At 45.9% G+C, this 14,324-nt stretch overlaps 1 protein-coding gene across 5 annotated transcripts in view; it reads right to left on the bottom strand.

Annotated features, from left to right (window-relative positions):
* The window catches only part of LOC142074890 (mothers against decapentaplegic homolog 2), a 51,850-nt gene extending 51,682 nt beyond the window's left edge, over positions 1-168 (bottom strand). For 4 of the 5 annotated variants that reach the window (XM_075135848.1, XM_075135854.1, XM_075135850.1 and 1 more), the window contains exon 1: positions 96-168. The gene's annotated coding sequence lies outside the window, so the exon portion shown is untranslated. The remainder of the gene's footprint in view (positions 1-95) is intronic. The other variant, XM_075135853.1, reaches the window with a different exon arrangement.
* Between the last annotated feature and the right edge of the window lie 14,156 nt (positions 169-14,324).

The raw sequence follows: 14,324 nt of genomic DNA, 5'->3' as shown, positions 1-14,324 counted from the left end.
AGCCGGCGGGGCACCCCTTCCCGAGGAGCGGCCGCCCGGTGCCCCCCCTCCCGCGGCGCGGCCGGGCCGCCCGCCGAAACCGCCCCGGGACCAACCTCTTCCTCGGCGAGCTGCGCGGCCGCCCTCCTCCCTCAGCGCTGCCTTCCCCTCCGCGCCCGCCCTCCCCGCGCCCATTGGCTCCCGCCGCGCCCCGCCCCCGGCACTGGGCGGGGAGGCAGCGCACTGGCTACGCCGCCCGTCACTTGAGAAAGTGAGGGCGAGGATTGGGCAATAGGCGCGGAGGCCCGGCCCGCGCCGCCGATTGGCGGATTGAGCCGCCAATCGAGTGCCCGCGGCGGAAAAAAAAAATAAGGCGAGAGAAATTAAAAAAAAGACGCGAGGCGAAGGGAGACGGAGCCGGGTGGGCGGTGCTGCGTGCCCCGCGCCGCGGGGGCGGGGCGGCGCCGCTCATTGGCCGCGCCCGCTGTCACTCTTCGCCCCACGCGCCCGCTAGGGGCGGTTGATCGGGAAAGGAGAAGCGGGGAGGCGGTTTGAGTGACCCGCAGGCGCGCAGCCGCATTGGCGCTGTAACCTGCCGCCGTTTCCCGTAACCTTCCGCGCCGGGCGCGGGTGGGAGCTGAGAAAAAGTAGTGCGCTGCTTCCCGCCAGAAATTCCCTCAGGGACCGCGGCGGGCCCGGCACGGGGATATCCCCGGGCCGCCTGCCCTCGAGCGGCCAATAAAGCCGTAAATAAATCAAAGTTTAAATGCTCCTTGGACAAGGGAGGGCGAAACCTCATCCCTCAGTGGGCCGGTGCGGGGTGGGAGCCATGGCGGCCCCTCAGGGGACACGACGCCCCTCCGTCCCCACAGCCAGGGCCTGAGGGCGGCATGGCCCTGCTCCCCCGGCCCCTCGCCAGGCCCCGTTTCCCTGACCTCATCCCAAAACAGATTTAAACAGCCCGAGGCTTCATCCACTGCGATCAGGTACAGCTTCAGGCGGGGACGGTCCCCAAGGTGTGACACTGAGATGAGGCCACCCTGAAGCCTGCCCGGCCTCCCTCTGCCTGCTGCTGCCTGCACCTGCCTCGGGGCTGCCCCCCTCACGTTCAATGGCCCTTAAGAGAGCGGTTTTCCTCTCATGTTGGTGTTTTTTTTTGGTTTTTTTTTTTTTTCAGTGACTGCCTTCAGTAGACTCTTCACAGCTTTAACCACCTGTGGTATGGTAATGATGTAACATAACCAAATTCCTGCGCTTAAGTAAATGCCCAGGCTCACCACAAGTAAATTAGAGCCCGTTGGCGGCCGGGGACCCGCCAGTGTGCAAAATCCGTCGCTGCTTTGTCTACAGAGGTCCTTGTGGTGATGCCCGGCAGGTTCCCCGAAGCATGAGTGGGCAGCCACAAGATAGGAATTTAATGGGGTTTGTTTGGGGTTTCTTTGGGTGAAAAGGCCTGTTCCTGCTTCGCTGTAAGTCTCTTGGAGATGCTCTTTTTTTTCTCCTGCTTTTTGATACTTTTCCTTGTTCCCCCACCCCGCCATATATCTCAACTGCAGGCCACGTCTCTTATACCTGAGGTCCCATCTCACCAGCGTAACAGCTTGCTTGCCACAGGCACGCTCCTCTTCCAGACTGAAACGGTTTCTGCACTCGATGACGTAGGTGTTATGATTCAGCGTCTTGGGCACGTATCCCATCTCAACAGGCTTGGTATTCTCAGGAGCCAGGTGAGGCACCTCTCCCATCATTTAGCCCTTCTGACAGAACGATAGATGTGGACTCGCAGAAATCTCCCTCTTGCCTCGTCTGTGCTTGGATTCTCCCAGCTTGAAGCAGAGATGTAGCTTATTCAGGTTTTTTATTCTATTTTTTCCCCCAATTCCATCAGTTTGAGATTCAAGCCGGTCATGAAATAAACACAGAAGTAAAACGGAGGAGATACCCGCTGCAGACAATGCAGAGCTGCTAACAGATTACCATCATGTTTTTGAAAGATAAGGAGGTGTTCCAGGCGTGTTGTACCTGGAAACAGATACAGGCTATTCAGCCAGCACAGCACTTGCTTTGTGGAGGTTTCACTGCATTCAGAGAGAATTTTTTTCTATGAACAGCAAGTTAATTAAGCTCAGTTTTTCTATGGGTTTGTGTCAGACGTTCCCTTCACCTCTCCACTGCAATAAATCCACAGCCCCCTCTCCTCTTACATCCCCGAGGCTAACTTCTGATATATCCAAAGCTCCCTTCTATGTCCCCAACCCACTTTTGTCGGCCTGCCGTCTGGGCACAGAGCAGCACAAGCTATGGCTGGTTCAGGGCTATGCGTGTGCTGGCTGGCCAGCTGCCCACCGTTTCTCTACTGCCAAGGAAGCCAAACAGTGCTGATAAAGGCTGAGCTTTCTCTGCCTTTCTCCCGGGCGGAGCACTAACAAGGTTTTTCTTTTCTAATGCAGCTGCCATGAAACTTGACAGACCTTGTATTTCCAAAAGCTCTGCGTCTCTGTTAGGTTTGGTTGAAATAGGTCAGAAGGTTGACAAGCTTACATTGGGGGACTCTGACAAAAAAACCAACATTTGCATAAACCTCCTTTCTTTAGGAAAGGAAATGGCAAGCGGCAGCAGAAATAAAGCAAATGGAAGAAGGCGGCATTGGGGCTGCAAATCACAGAGCCTAGAGGTTACCTGAGAAGCGTGGTTGCCGTGGAGAAGCCAGCCAAGATGTGCATCTGCAGCTTAAACACCGCTCTAGAAAGGGCTCCCAGCCACACACCTGCAACTGCCGAAATAGTACAAGATTTGGTAAAAACAAAGACACAGCAAAACTCAATCCCTCATACCAAAGCTGGATACTATCAACTAAACGGTGTAGCTCAGCACATTTGGGACGTTAGCGGTTAGGTACAGATGGTTGACAGTCCCATTTGGATTTGAACCTGCAGTGGAAGAGCATCAGCATCGCTCGCAATGTATGTTAACGTGTGTCAGATGGATCAGTATCCTCACAAACGGCGTTCTTGTACGGACAGAAACGGCACAGTGGTATTTCACGTCTGCTAGAAAGAACAAGGGAAATAATTTAAGAACTAAAGAAAACACAATGAAACGGTGGCTGGCTGCACTATGCTGCAGAGAATACGTGTCGACTTCCCAAAGGCTGTGACCAGATCCCCTAAGAGGTAAAAGAAACACAACACCAATATCAGATATCTTCAAAGACACCTAGGCTGTCTAAATGACCCGACACTATCAGATATCACTACGTGAAGGTGGAGACAAGTGTGAAGTGCAATGCCAGGAAGGCAGGGCTTGGAGGCAGAGCAGATAGTTTTCGTGTTGAGGTCATTATTACCGATATGTCAAAATGACCTGTTAAACTGAAAAAAAAAAAGGAAGAGCTTTGAGCAGAGTTGTGATACAAAAAGATCAGCCAGCATGTTCAAGACAGGAAATAATGTATGAAAAAAATGACCATAAATCCATGGAGAACCACTGCTAAATGCTCCCAGATTTCTTAGCTCATTCTGTTGAAGCACTAGCATATACTTGAATAAGTGCTTTGTCTCTTACAGCAGTGACTGCAGTGCTGCTTCCCTGCTTACTGTAAATGCCATTTGAGCATGTTATTTTCTCTCTAAACGTACATGAAGGTAGCTTTCATCATCCACAGATCTGCAAAAGATTATGAAGGAGAGAATGGCGCACAGAGGAGCTGGGTCTGGAAGCTGTGAGAGGGACAGATTCCCTTTCATGCTGCATTACTTCATGATGGCAAAATGGCACGAGAGCAGCCTTTCCATGTCATTGTAGGACTGCCTGCTGCAGGGGCGAGCGGCGCAGCACTTGCAAAAACTTCCCCCCGTGTAGGTAACAGCATGAAACAACTCCCCGAGGATTGAGATTGTGTCTCCCTCGGCCTCAGAGGGTTAAGTACAGGCTTAAAGTACAGGCTTAAACCACTTCTGCTTGTGTCACATGAAGTTTGCAAGCAGCTTCACACTTCTTGTGGCAGCACGCAGAGGGTTAAAGAGGACACCACACTATGCTTTTCCCATCACATAATGAGGAGCGTGTCGGTTGACTTTCAAGATAACTGATTGCTGGCGTACTGTCCAAACAGGCATTACATTAAAGTGACTAGAGAAGAGCTTTAACATCATAAATGAAAACTGTTGCATGAGGCATTAAAATCTCCAAAATGAATAGGAACTTCTACTCAGTCGTACCGGCGCATAGTAGATTAAATATGGGCAAAGGGCCAAGCACTCCTCAAACTTTAAAAAAAGCTGTGACTTAAGGCTGGGAGTAACAGCAAAATACATAAGAAGGCATTTCATATTTCTGCTCTTCTATTTATCTTTTCAGTAATGAAATTGCTCTGAAATGTTGAAACTCAAATCTGTTCACTACCTCTTCTAAAATGCAGAAGTATGTTTCCAATATTACATAAATCACTGTCGTTTCAGACTGGGCTGTTAGGAGATTTCAAAGCAAAGCAAAAAAAAAAAAAAGGAAACAGTCCCACAGTGCAAAAAAATTTGACAGCCCTTGATGTAAGCCTGCTGTGTCTGTCTTATGCCCCTGTCAAAGTGGACTTAAGAAATAGCTAGTATTCAAAATAATGCGCTAAAAGCAAAGCTATGCCTTTCTGACCCATCATAGTACAAACTGGTTGGTGTTTATGTTATAAAGGACATTACATTTATCAGATGGTATGGAGTTAGACAGTAATCCTTAGAAGTGACATCTCCTGTAAGAAATTCATAACACAATGAGAAGATCTATATATCTGCTCACATTCCTGTATAATTCTGATGAGTAAATGAGTTAACTGCCTTAACTTATCTTAATTCGAGTGCCTATTTGCACATAAACTCAGTTGCCCTGAGTAACCAAAAGCAGAGTGAGTTGAAAGAGTCAACTTTGTCATAGTCAAACACTTGAATTTTGAATTCTTTTGAGGCTGCTTTAACTTGCTGGACTTTGCGCTGAAATGGATTGGGAGCTTTCATACAATCGGGCAGGAAGATCTTGCTACAGAAAAATCCCGAAGGCCTGGATCCATCTGGGGAGCTTGGTAGCTCAGATGCAATCACAGATGTTATACATAAGCTCGGTGAACTCGATTTCGTACTAGTCTCCTGGCTTCAAAGCCTCGGTTTTACGCCTAACTTTAGGTGTGGTCAGCCACCACCAGGGAACGGTAATGTCTTACACTGCTTGAACTCAAAACAGTTTTTAATTATGCTTGGCTGGCAGGGGAGGTTGCAGTTAAGCAGACTGCGGCGCCTCCGAGGTGGTTTTGCAGGATGTCCTTGGGGTCCAGCAGCACTTCGCTGCTCCCTCCCGAGATAAGGAGGGGCAGGGGCTCCCCCGGTGAGCTCCCTGAGGACCCATTTGGACATACTCCCCCCACTCACTGCTAGCTAGGTAACGTCCGCTCTCAGTCGCCAATAGTCACCGAAACGGGCTTTTCTTTCCTCTGTTTTCCTGATTTTTATAGATTAGAAACTATGTTGTCAGCATTTCTGTTTTTTCTCGGGTTATCCCTCTGTCCTTTCTTATTATTCCAAATACTACACCATTCATCTGCCTACATCCTTTATTTTGGATTAGCTGAAGTTGATTAGAAACACATTTATGCTAACCCCAAATAAGCCATCATTAAAGTGAAATAGCCTTGTTTACAAAGAGATTTACGCAAGTTTATCTTTATTGACTTAAATAAACAAGTGTAATTCGTGAGTAAGCCTAGGGGACAATAGCTTTGTTTCTGAATTAATGGTAGGCCCTGGTCCAGCAAGGATTTGTGTACATGTTTAAATCTGTGCAGTGAATAAGCCAGCTGAAGGCAGTGGGATCAGTCATAGGAATAAAAATTCAGCATAAATGCAAACCTTGGTATGATTAATTTTTCTATCATCCTTATTTCCTTTTTCTGTTTGCTTTTTCCAGCAACCTGAAATGAATTCATTACGGTGAAATCTGCAAAATAAAAAAAATAGTTTGTGCCTCCCTAGGAAGGATCAAAATAAACCAATTTATGCTGTGATCAGTTATTGCAATACAGTCTGTTTCTGTTTTACACTGTGTAAGATGCACTATGCTAATTAAGCATATGTTTGTATAGATTAGTCTCAATGAGATTTACCCCAGTTTTCTACACCATCTGTGCAAGATTGGTAGCCGAGTTGGAAGTGATCTCTGTATATATTGTCTATATTAGTTGATGAAGTGTTTAGAATCCTTTGAGGTAAAAGTTTTCTTCATGTTATTATTGGTCTTGCAAAGCTTTAGTTACAGGTTTTGAACATTCTCTTTGTGCTTTCAAAAACTAGTGATTTATGACAATATAATTTTAAAAGTTATTGTTTTTTCTGATGGACAGAATAGATCAAGCAGGAATTCAAAGAACCTGAAAAATCCTTTCCTGCTTAGTTTTATTTAGAGATATAAAACATATATTACTGTTATGCAGGTGAAGCTATCACCAAATAAAAATGTTGCCATAATAAAAAAATTAGGCCTTAAAATATACTGGGACTTTATAATTACAAAACTGTCATGTTGTTTATTTCAGCTCTTGGCATTTATCATGATGAATAACTGATGCAAAAAATCTCTATCCTTCTAACAACGCTTGAAGCCAGCTGATAGCTTTTTCTGTGTAATCCACAGGGAAGTCTCTGTTACAGCCTCCATCCCTGGCACTCTGCATTACCAAGGAGGCCGGCTGATTTCTTTGACTGGGGTGACAGAAGAAGGAGCTCTTTGCTCTGGACAGCCGTGGCGTGACACTGTGACAGCCATCGTATTTACAGAGAATGTTGGGGAGAACTCAAGGGGTCACCCCTGCCTCTGCCGTTTGGTCTGGTATTGTCCCCCCCAGCTTGGGATCAAGCTGGTGCAAGAAGCTGGCGCTGGGCATGTGTCCTCTCTCAGCACAGCAAAATCTACTCTCCGCAAAAGTTTTGCCCTCTTGTACTTAGGAAGTGCCTTGCGGGCAACAGCTTCTCGCCAATATGTGGGAGGATATAGTCCTGATGCCATGTTCTGGCTGCAGGATTTAAGGCACTGAGAGGTTAAAAATCAGCATTTTGCCAGAGTCTGCGAATTTATGACTAAGATGGACCGTTACAACCATCTACTCTATGTATTCATTTCAAAGGCCACATAATTTCCCCCACAGAATCCTTCTTCGAGCCCGTAACCTTTGCAGCTCTGAGCTATTGCATATCAGCCATGGAAAAGGCAGCTCAACAAACCTGGGGCGGGGGGGGATCCACCAACTGCCTGGTAAGTTGGTGTGGTGAATATGAGCACCTTTTATCTGTAAGGGATCTGTTTAGCTTCGTCTTTATGCCATTAGATCTCATTATACCTTTTTGTTGGTTTTGTTTTGCTAGACTGATGTCTTTACATAGAAATCTTTATTGCATGGAAGTATTTAGCGACTGGGAGCAAGTTGCATCTCAGTGTTTTTTTCTTAAACAAACTAAACTGAGTTTCTTTGGTCTTTCACCGCAAGGAGGGTTTCCAAACTTCAGCGCTTATCCCAAATCCTCTTTACCTCTACAACTTCCTTTTTGAAATACGGACACTGAAACCATGAACAGTCCATTTACAGTGTCAGAACACTTCTCTGCCTTTATTCAGTTGTCTTCTGCTTATGGATTCAAAGGCCCTGTTTCCTCTGCCGTGTAAAACTGGGAATATATGCTCATAGTGTTTTCAGCAGTGACCTGTAAATCCTTTTTAAAGTCACTGCTTTCCAAAATGCAGTCCCTGCTCTTAAAGTTGAGATGTGCAGCCTGGATTCCTTGAGACAGCTGTCTTAAAACCACCAATCTGAGTGACTACATTTACTGCACTGTGCAGATCGCTCTGTAAAAGTAATTTGTCAATATTTATGAAACATGGCAGTAGGAAAAGACTCCCAGCTTACAGCCACAGGCAAGGACAGCTTCTGGTTTGTCAGACCTTAGCATTTACAGGTGAAGAAAGGTCAGACAATAATGAGATCTTAAATGCTTTAGAGTAGTGTTGCTAGTGAAAATGGAAATAGAGCAGTATGTCTTCTGATAGATGCGACCAAACAAAATCTGAAACTGCAGTCTAGCTGAGTTAGCTTCTTCATGCAAGTTTGACACAACTGCGAGCAAACATATTACAGATCATATAGTTTTAAGCACCAGAGATAAGGAAAGCAGAGCAGATAGGCTGCAAAAGTCAGATTCAGAACTTAATCAGCCTGTTGATATATGTCCCAGCAAGGAACAGGGCAAGAAAAAGCTACAAAAGATGAAATCCTTAGAAAACGTGGAAGACGCACGCCATGCACAAATAAATAGAAGCAGCAACTGAAATAGAAGCAGTGGTCTGCAGAGAGCAAGAATCAAAGGAAAGAGGCTAATGTCCAATAATGGTGTTGGACAGCAACTGAAGACAAACAGTGACATCCCTCAGAAGCAGTGTCTTGTTCCCCCTCCACTGGCTTGAAGATTAAAGTAAAAAAAGTAGTTTGCACCTCAAGCACTGGCAAGACATGATATTAGAGATGTTCCAAGGACGTTGTGTCTTCCTTTGCAGAATGAATGTAAGTGTCTTGCACAAACTTAAAAGCTAAATCTGATGGCAAGGATTTAAGGCAAGTTTTGGCAGGACTCAAGGACCCAGCTGCCCTCTGTGTGTAGTTTTGACCTTAACTGTGGTAGGTGTAACCATAGGCTTCTCCTTAGCTAACGCAGGTGATAGATGTTTGTGCTTTTGCAGGACAGAGATTGACAATCCTGTGAAGCCCCAAGTCATCCCGATAGGTGACTTTATCATAGGGTAAAGCCTTGAAGGACCTTTAATTGGGTGCCATTATTACTGTTAAATATTGTGTATGAAGCTCAACTTGCCTCTGGCCCACCAGAGAGAAAAAAGCCCTGTTGAAATTAAAGGAAACAGAAGAATCATCGGGAAAGCCCTTTCCTAGATGTGTCTATAATTCAATCGGAGTTGAAAACTTCTTGATTGAACTCAATCAGGGTTTACGAGTGCTGTAACCAGAGCAAGACGGAGTTCAGGGCTGGCTGCTTACCCAGGTCCTGGGTGGATTTTGCAATGCACCAAACTTGGTGTTACAGGTGACTACACTGTCTGGGGAGGGAGAGAGTCGGGGAATGTCATTCTGAACTCTGTCCACCCTTAAGAAACACTGCGGAGACATACCTCGAGCGGGCTTTGAGTCCAGGAGTCGTTCTGCCCACGAAAAGTGCCCAGCACAAACCCTAATGACTCTGCTGATGGGCACTGGCAGCTACGATGCTCCAGGTATGAATAGTCCTCTCCTGGAAATGCTTGGAGAAATGACAGCCAGTGTGCTTGGGCTTCTTTCTGATTATCCATTCCTGGCTGCTATCTTCTCATCCTTCAGCTGATGTTCCTGTTATTTCTCCTCTAGTTGATCCGGAGAAAAAGCGTATGTAGCGTCTCACCTACCACGTGTCAGTGCCAGACAGCTGATTGTCAGCCTGCCCGTGAAACTGTCTAGACACAGTGATGTGCTGTCAAACGCACCAAGTTAACAAAATGATAGGGGAGAATATTCTCCCCGTGAATCCTCTGTCAATCATCGTCTCGGAGGTTATTTGCGTCAGTGGCAGGTACAACATTTTCAGATGAAGACATGATTTGATTAATCAACTCTATCTCTTTAAGATGTTCTAGGTTTTTTTTCCAAAGTCCATCCCTGACATCAGCTCAGGCTTACATAAATTCCCCAGGCACATGCAATGCTGCAGTTACAGGTAGTTTGCACTTATTTAACAGGTAATGTCAGTAGATAATGGTCTCCTGCTGCTAGATAAAGCCAGAAGAAAAGCCATGACATTTTACACTTGGCATAAATTTAAAAATGAAGGCTAGTGGTTTGGAAAAACATCTATTTTGAAACAGATCATCAGTTTCTCTTCTTAGGTTGCTTCTCAGCAAAAGGGTGAGGAGCGGAGAGGAGCAAGAGAATCATCCCAGCACCATTTACAATTCCAGACAGATAAGATTGTCGCCATGATGGGGTCCTGCCGTTCCCCCCTCCTGACTTTTTGCCCCTTTTGTGAGTACGATGATTTAACAGTGGCTGATGCAGCTCAAATCTGTGACATGGCCCGATTACAGTCTCAGCTGGAAACATTGGCAAGGCCATCAGGTCGCTCATGAAAGGCATTACCTGAAAGATCTCCGTGCTCTGAGCCAGGAGCTGCATCGCATGGCCACTGTCTGGGGCAAGAACAAAACCTAGAGAAAGGAGATCAGAGAAACAGGGCTGAACTCTCTAGCCATGCTGGTATACTTACAGTTCCAGAAAACAATATTTGGAACATGGTTTTGCTCTATAATGTACACAAGAAAATGCATTTGTGGGATTAACAGTCTAGATCTGTAGTGTCTTTTGAGGGGTGCCTTGAGGTACCTCCAAGAGCAGCCCCTTATCCCTGCAGACAGATGGTTGGATGCGCTTGGCGAGATGTTAGAAGTTAGATGTCAAAGTCTAAGTTAGCCACCCTGAACTTTCTGCAGTCATCAGGAAGAGAGGCCCATCTAGAGGACAGTTCATCTGGCCTACTTTAGAGCTTGTTTTAGGGTGGGATGAATAACCCCCTGGAGTTCCTATTATTCTGCACTAACTATAAAGGGAGCCTCTTCATTTTTAGATACCTCGGGATGCTTCAAATCTGCAAGCCTGGCCCCAGGCACCCAGCAGAGCATGTGGGGGTCTAAACCTGACCGTGGCAGTATCATTTTCTCCTTCATACAGCATTGTGAACACATCTGGTTACCAGTGCGGAGCAGTGCACGGTGTACGTACCATGCCAACTGGCCGCAGCCAGAGACGCCAACTGGTGTGGAATGAGCAACGCCCAGAGTTCCAGACTTTCGGCTTTCAAAACAGGGCGGGCACATGAAAAATGTTGTTGCAAATGGTCCTTGGTCTGACCTAAATCCCAAACCATGCCCAAGACTCGTCTGGAAGAGTGCAGCTGGCCCAGGGCCAAGCCTTTGCCAGGGACTCTGGCAGCCAAAGAGCACGGACAAGGAGATGTGTGTGTTGGGCTTTCCCTGGGACTTCCCATCTGCATCTAGATGGTCCTGGGATCAGCCCGAGCTGCCCCCAGGCTTTGGCATCCTGTCCTTCTGCTGCCGAGCAGACCTGACATCCTTCTTAGAGCAATTTGGAACTATCCTTCAGTAGATTAATCATACCAGGCAACAGGCTGGGGCACAGATTTTTATTTTTTATTTTACAAATGGGGTAAAAAACCTTGCTGTTCCAAACATCCTCAGCACAGTCACAAGGTCAAACCTCAGTTCTCCAAAGGCAGACAGGTACATCGGCATGATAGGCTGAAGAACTAAAATACAAATCTCTTGACTACCAGGAGTCTGCCTGGCACGTAAATCTCTGGTGTAACACCTAGTGCCCAGCTGAGCTGGGAAGACTGTAGGCATGCTCAGGACAGGGTTTGGTCCAGGAGCACTGGAATTCCCTTCCCTGCTGCTCTTGCACAACATTGCTACTTCCCAGTTGTTGCCTTTGCCTCCTGCTCTTCATCCTACAAGTTCCAGCTTTTTAAACTATTGTACAGTTAGATTACAGCGTGTTCAGGAAAAGAGAAGACTAAAGAAACACTGGCTAAATTTTTTCACCTTATGTTATTTGTTTATATTTACGCAGCTTAATGTCTAGATGTCAGGTATGCTCCTGTAGGACTGCGTAGGGGTCCTGCAAAGGGATTTCAGATTTGCTTCTGCTTATATTCAAGGTAACCCCTATTTTGCTGCCCTTTGTGCCAGCGGACAGCGAGCCGTATCTGCTAGCTTTGTCACCGACAGCAGCTTCATCCTGCACGAGATGGAGGAGCTGGTCTGCGGTTGCAGCTTGTGTATATCCCCCTTCACAAAGAGCCAGTAATTGTTAAATAAATTATATGCTTTAGTGTCCGCATGTTAATAACTCTAATCCTACCTCCAACTACCAGGTTTAGAAATGTGATTAGGGAGGATTATACCTCACCTAATGCCTAATCGCTTGTCTGTTCTTAGCTGGCCTTTTATTTCCACACACGCAGCATAAGGGATCTAACCAAACATCTCGCACGCACGGAAAATGCCAAGTGAGTTAAAAATCAGTTGAGTGAGAGCAGGTAACAGCTAGAAACCAGACGTGACTGAGCACTGAAACATTAACCAGTGTGGTTATGATTCTGGGCAGCACCCAACCACTCCCTTTGCACCCCGACCATTTAAACAGCTGAAAAACCAAAAGGTCTGGAGTTAAATCTCCAGCAGACTTTTTTTTTTTTTCCAGATGAAACGTGGGGGGGGTTTTCCATACAATTCTTGATTTTTTATTTTACTTTACATAGAAAAATATGGATGCCTTTTCCAGCAATACTAATGGGCATGTTACTAAGTGCCACAGTTCAAGAGCTGCCTAAAACACCGTCCCCCACAGCTGGTCTCTGAGCACAAGACTTCGTTAACTCTTTGCTCCCTGTCTTGATAGGAGATTCAGTTGCTAGGAAGTGGCAATGAACATGAAGTGACATCCTGCTATCCCTAAGTAGTCTGCGGGTTTAACATCAGCTAGCAGAATCAGGGGACATGATGCTTTTCCCTTAACTGTGCAAACCGAAATCACCAGCTACTCCATCCTTTCTAGTGCTCACCCAGAGATAATTCACGTCTTCCCCTAATGATGATGAGGACGGACAGGCAGCTCCTCGTGGAGTTCCCCAAGTACCTATATCACCAAGGGAAATGGGTTTATATGAGAACAAGTAGGAAGAGGGTCTGAAAATCCTCTTTCAAAAAATGAAGGACCAAGTCCTTCCCTGCCATAAGTTGGCATAATTCTTCTGACCCCATCAGGGCCACTCCAGTTGACCAGCTGAGGCTTAAGTCCTATTTCTTGGAGCACCAGGTCCATCTGCTCCCTCCTTCCTTTGCCACATCCACACACCCAGCAACAGCTCTCAGCCAGGCAAGGCCAAAGGGACCGAGCAACAGGGCACAGGGGTTAGATTTCACTTCTGTAGCAGCCATCCAAACAAGAAGATTTGTCAAGTCTGTGTAAAAGTTTGTTAAAGTTTAAAAAAAAAAAACGAACAACAACAACCGACCTCTTTTTCAAGTGGTTTCATGTTGTTGGCATCTTTTGTTTCAATATAATTAATTATCATTTGCTTTGAAGTTTGTAATTACAGCACCCTGCTGAGGTATGAAGTGTTGGGAGCCTTGGGGAACCTGGGAGGGGTTGGTGCTGTTGGTCTTTCTACAGTGTTTGCTATCGGGAAAATAGGGGACTATGTTTAGGGGAGAAGAAAGGAAAAAATATTGTGAGAGAACTGAAATTATGTCCTGAACATGAACATAGATGCAAATCAGTCTGATAATGGAGAAATACCCAAGGATTTAGCAATTCTGGATTAGAAAGAGGATTTCAGCGTGTACTTCAAATCTCTAATCTCGAGTGAGCAAGTAATCTAAATCCACCTAATAACAGTGAATGAAATTATAGCTTAGCTAAGTAATTACTCCCTTTTTTCCTTTGTATCATTCAGAATAGGTTTATCTTTCATTAAAGTAATGCTCCAATGAAAGTTAAATTGCAATGATTTTAACTATTGAATTTTAAATATCTGTTCTCTTGGTTGATCAAAAGCAAACTTGGTCTCTATTTTTAGTTTTCAGTGTTGAAAAACCCCACTGTGCAGCCTGGTGCTAATGTAACCCCAACCGCTTCCAAACCAGACCTTGATTTGTGAATTTAGCATCTTGACTACTTCAGAGAGTTCCAGCTGTGCACTAAATATTGAAGCATCTGTCTCAGATGGACACAGGTGGGTTGTGGTAGAGGCTGTAGCCAGCCACCTTTCTAACGGACACCCCAAAGTCTCTCCCAACAGCCCGGAGATGCTGTTAAAGCAGGTCTGGTGGGGCAGCACATGGGAAATCCAGCTGAGGACTGATGCAACACAATAAAACCTAGGAGATGCTAGTGGTTAAGCACGAGACCTAGCTTGCTTATGCTTGAGTGTAAACTTACACTAAGTTCTGGAGTCATCAGGAGGAGGGGAATCGGGGCATATCTTAAGATGGACCCAAAGTTCATATGACCTGGCTGGACTTGGACCATTTTTTTGGCCTTGAGTCCAGGCTGTGCATAGTGGCTGGACCAAAATTACACGCTTGGCTGTGAATGAATGTGAAGTTCCTGTTGCCATACAACATAATTGTAACTCCCGATTTTTACTCCGTGCCTGCAATAACTTTAGGGTTTTGTTGCAGCCCACCAGACAAGATGT

The sequence above is a fragment of the Calonectris borealis genome, chromosome W (assembly GCF_964195595.1).
Source record: "Calonectris borealis chromosome W, bCalBor7.hap1.2, whole genome shotgun sequence".
Lineage (NCBI taxonomy): Eukaryota > Metazoa > Chordata > Aves > Procellariiformes > Procellariidae > Calonectris > Calonectris borealis.
Note: the sequence above shows the minus strand (reverse complement) of the source record. Positions and strands in the feature narration are given on the sequence as shown.